Here is a 5,561-nt window from a genome sequence, read left to right as displayed (position 1 = left end):
TCACTTTTGCAAGGTTTATTAACCTTTGAAAGGCAAGTAATATAGTCTCACTTTTGCATGGTTTAGTAACCTTTGAAGGGCAAGTCATACAGACTCACTTTTGTAAGGATTAGTAACCTTTGAAGGGCAAGTCATACAGACTCACTTTTGTAAGGATTAGTAACCTTTGAAGGGCAAGTAATATAGACTCACTCCTGAGAGGTTTAGTAACTTTTGAATGGCAAGTCATACAGACTCACTTTTGCAAGGATTAGTAACCTTTGAAGGGCAAGACATTTATTCTCACTTTTGCAAGGTTTAGTAACCTTTGAAGGGCAAGTCATGTAGACTCACTTTTGCAATGATTAGTAACATTTGAACGGCAAGTCATATAGACTCATTTTTGTAAGGATTAGTAACCTTTGAAGGGCAAGACATTTATTCTCACTTTTGCAAGGTTTAGTAACCATTGGAGGGCAAATCATGTAGACTCACTTTTGCAGTGATTAGTAACCTTTGAAGGGCAAGTCATGTAGACTCACTTTTGCAATGATTAGTAACTTTTGAAGGGCAAGTCATGTAGACTCACTTTTGCAATGATTAGTAACCTTTGAAGGACAAGTCATATATGTTCAATTTACAGCCACATTGATGAACTAAAAATCTTCTCTATTGACATGATATGGAAATCTAACTAAAGTTCTGCTTTCTTGGAGGTAAACTTTTTTATATCAAGGGAGGCATCTCAACTAATATTAAATCATTAGACCTTGCAGCAGTTGTCTCCATTGTATATTGTTCAGAGGTTGGTAGTATTGAAACATTGGTAGGAAATGATTTTTAAAAGGATATGAACTTTAGAATAGTATTACTATAATAATTATTAGAAGTCTGTGCACAGTAGTTACAATGGCCAGCAATATCTGTGGAGTTCTATTCTTACATCGATTTTATATGAATATGTATCAGTACAACCCTCTAAGCTATGGGTATTCTAAAATCTTTGATTATTTCATATAAACGTGAGCTAAAGTAAGACCACCTCAACCAAGTGTTTCAAGGGTAGATTCCGTTAACATATTGACGCATCTCATGGGTGTATGATGCAATTAATATGTTATAATATGGACACGTTCAACCAATTTGTGATACTCTCCTGACGTAACGCGAAAATAGGTATCCATGTGTGGGAAAAGTCAGATCGACGTCAGTTCATTATATTTTCCAGACGTAACGGGAATAATCAGGCTTTGTTGTTGGGGGATTCAAATAGACGTCTTCACTTTATATGTTACAAACGTCACGGGAATAATCAAGTTTTGGGTGTGGGTGAAATTCAGATCGTCCTTATCACACTATGTTCTTAAGACGTCATGGGAATAATCTGGCTCTGCGCGTAGGGGAAATTCATATCGACGTCATCACACTTTTGTCATTATACTCTTAAGACGTCACGGGAATAATTAGGTTCTGGGTATGGGGAAATTCAAATCGACGACATCACATTATGTTCTCCTGGCGTGTAAATTTATTTTGCTTGTAATTACTTAGATAATTGTACGATACTATACAGGAAGAAGTCAGGTGTGAACTTCTCGATACCATTTGATCGTGTAACTTTAGCTTAGGCTGATTGTAAGGAGACTGTAGTTATGTAGCTTTGATTAATAAAATAACTTTCAGAGTCTTACAGTGGATACGGTTCACTTCGATGAGAATACATCATCGATGTAATTGTTTGCCCGAATACTTGCATAGACTGACGAACTTCGTTTATTCATAGCTCTGCTGCCTAGGCACGAACTCAAGATAGAAAATTTCTTACTAGCAAAATTTACAAAGGAATTTAATTGCTCTCGGGTAAATGTTGCTCTAAAGTCAAGAACAGCCCGTATCAAATTACAATATTGTACAAAGTTTCTTTGTAACTATAACTGAAATTTGTATTTATATCGTACACTGGTACTTTTCCAAGATTTTCATGAAATTAAGAGCTGATTGGTGCAAAATATATCGGACTATTTTGTTTTCCTAAAACATAATTTTGGGATAAAAGCAAATAAAAAGCGGCGCTCTGCTTTAAATGACATTGCTCTCAGTAGAATATCTGACTAGAGGCTTTTGTCCTCGAACTTTCGATTTTTGCTCATTATTTTTCTCACCTGTGTTAGTAGATTGCGGAACATGTACCTTTGTTCTTTTAACGGCATCGAAGTTAAAAGTTTATGTCAAGGTTTGGTATTGGCGTACAAACAGATACACGCTTATCTCTGTGCATACATGCAATATGCATAGTGCGGTTTGCATGAAGACGTAGTGCTGAGAGCCAAGCAAGGCAGCTGTTAGTACCATTTTTATAAGTCTTTGGTATGACTCGGTTGGTATTGAACCCACGATCTCCCGCTCTAAGCACTAGTCAACTGGAGTGGTCCATGTTACATGTCTGCGGCAGGATGCCCCAGTGCTAAACATCACTATAAACTGCCACACTGCAGACATCGTGGCGATATGACTGAAAAATTGTTAAAGCTACGTTAAAAATCCAAATCACACAACACACACACTTTATCACGTATTTACATGCATAAATAAATTTAAAAAGAAGATAAGGTACTACAAATAAGAAATTACAATTTGTGAAAAGAATCTATGCTAAAATAAAAATTCAGCTAGTCAGTGTGGTCGTTAGAACCGATCATCCGATTGTACTTGTTCATAACTGGAGACCAACAGCAAACTGTTCAGACCCAGATCTGCTGTCGCATAATGCACCGGTAGATCTGGTTCTATTCAGTTTCTTACGTCTAATCAATGAAACAAACAATATAGATCATGGGTTTATGCTGTTTGCAGTTGTACTCAACTTATAAGCTGATATACGTGGTAATACAAGTGGGGCTTACAAATCCTTGGCGTTATTCTAAACGTCACTAAATCTAATTTGATGTAGGGCTCAACTTTCTCGATAGTTATTTTAATTAAATTGTTTTAAGATTTAATCATGATTCTGAATTTATTTACTCTGAGTCATTCCATATGATTTCTAGACGTATTTCTTGAACGTAAATATTTAATCTTATCGCATTACAGCGTGCTCAAGACCAAGCAACACTTCCGTGTCCAGAATTTTTTGTTGTTGTTGGTATTGACTTTCGTCTGTAGACTGAAGTACGGCACGCAATTTAGTTAATTCTTTTTCTTTTTCATTTGTTTGTAAGTTCTTTATTTCTCGAAGGAAAATGATTTGGCAAAATTCGTTATGTGCTAGGTCATTTACGCAAGACTAAATGACCGTTAAACTGAGTATATAGCCATGTGATAATATTAAAAAATAACTTAAAGAAAAAAAAATTGAATTACACAAGAAAGGAACAATTGCTGCTGGACTTCTTTTATGTGGGCGTTTCGTTTACCAGAGTATGGAGTAGAATCATGTGATTCAAAATAACTGATAAATTGTCAGAACGATAGTATATGTCAAGATCTAAAATTAGCTGTCTCTGTCGCAATTTTTTTCTGAATCGCATTTTTATTAGTAGACTTTATCGCATGTGTCCCAGCTATCTCGGGTCGGCCAACTAGAAGATATGGGGCGAGGGGTATTTTTTTCCTCAAATAATTTATCTAATGTGCCTGTCAGTCAGTTCACGCCAGTGAAGTCTGCAATCAAAAGAGACAAGAAAACAATAATTTAACAGTACTGAAAGTTCAAGCAAAAGTGTAAAGAAGGATTTATAAAGATTACCTCAGTTCAAATAATATTAATCAATTTGATTAGGTACTAAAGAATCCAGACAACCCCTATCTTCAGAAAAGGGAAGTGCTTCGCTTGATAGTGAATGCTCAGAAATGCGAAACAATTTATTTTTCAAATGTTCGATAATATACACGTCCATAAATGAAATACGAGGTTGGTGTAAAAATATACACAAGTACATATGTACGGACACATCACCAAACAGAATCGTGCGTGAGCCTTGTGTTCATAAACAAGGGGACTACCTGGTCTGCACCTAATAATAATAATAATAATGAGGACTTTGTATAGCGCCTAATCTTTAGAAGCTCTAAGCGCTTTACAACATTAGACAACACCTATAATATAAAAACATATATAATGATATGATTACAAAAACAAACACCATGAAATTAGAAAACAAAAAACATGCTGAAAATATTTAAGGTAGGAAACATTATTAGGTCTTTAAGTTTGTTCTTGCAGTCGAAATAAGTGAGTTTTAAGAGATCTCTTGAATGGGACCACTGTGTCTAAGTTCAGTGGGCAATTCATTCCACGTTGCTGGGCCCTGGTATACAAAAGAACGCTGTCCATATGAAATAACATAGCCTCACACTAAGATATGAGATGTTATTTTGTCAGTCAATCTGATTAAATTCAGATCTCTCAGTCTTACGTGGAGATCTAGCCACCCAACTGAAGTTGATGCTACCATCCAAGGTGTAGAGAGGTGCATTTCTGATGTGAAATCATGGATGACATGTAACAAGCTGCAGATGAATGATGATAAAACTGAGGCCATTCTGATCACAACACAAAGACTTTCTCATTCACATCCTTTACCTCAAACAATAAATATCAGCAACGCCAATATTAAATTCACACAATCAGCACGAAACCTAGGTGTTACTCTGGACAGTACTCTCACATTGCACCAACATGTCATGAACATATGCAAGGCTGCATATTTTGAGCTGAGATGCATCAGCTCAATTCGCAAATATCTTTCAGTTGATGCCACTAAAACACTTGTGTGTTCATTAGTACTTTAAAGACTGGAATATTGTAATTCAATTCTGTCTGGTTCATTTCAATATCTACTCCAGAAACTTCAAAAAGTTCAAAACACAGCTGCTCGGATCATACTAAGAGTACCACGATCAGAGCACACCTCCCGCTGCTCTGTACCCTACACTGGCTATCCATTGATCCAGAATCAAACACAAAATTTGTTGTCTGTGCTACGTTTCACTGTCGGACTCTAGTCCAACATACCTATCCGATCTCACCCATGTGTATACACCAGCAAGATACTTACGCTCCTCTTCTGACAATCGTATACTCGTTATTCCCACTATGAAAACAAAGTCATATGGACAGCGTTCTTTTGCATACCAAGGCCCAGCAACGTGGAATGAATTGCCCACTGAACTTAGATACAAAGACACAGTGATCACATTCAAGAGGGCTCTCAAAACTCACTTATTTCGACTACAAGAACAAACTTAAAGACCTAATAATGTTTCCTACCTGCAATATTCTCAGCATGTTCTTTTATTTTTTAATGTTTTTCTAATTTCATGGTGTTTGTTTTTGTAATAATATTATTATATGTTTTTTTTTTTGTCTTATAAGTGTTGTCTAATGTTGTAAAGCGCTTAGAGCTTCTAAAGATTAGGCGCTATACAAAGTCCTCATTATTATTATTATTATTATCTGACTGACATCGATACAAATTCACGTTTTGTGACCTTTGTACTTCCCAGTAAACTTATTTCCAATCGTATATCAGATAATACGTTACACATTTGTGTTAGGGAGAGTTATCGTAAGTAACGAGATG

Source organism: Sinohyriopsis cumingii, chromosome 6, assembly GCF_028554795.1.
Source record: "Sinohyriopsis cumingii isolate HCF-2022 chromosome 6, ASM2855479v2, whole genome shotgun sequence".
Classification (NCBI taxonomy): Eukaryota; Metazoa; Mollusca; class Bivalvia; order Unionida; family Unionidae; genus Sinohyriopsis; species Sinohyriopsis cumingii.
This window is presented reverse-complemented; position numbering follows the sequence as displayed.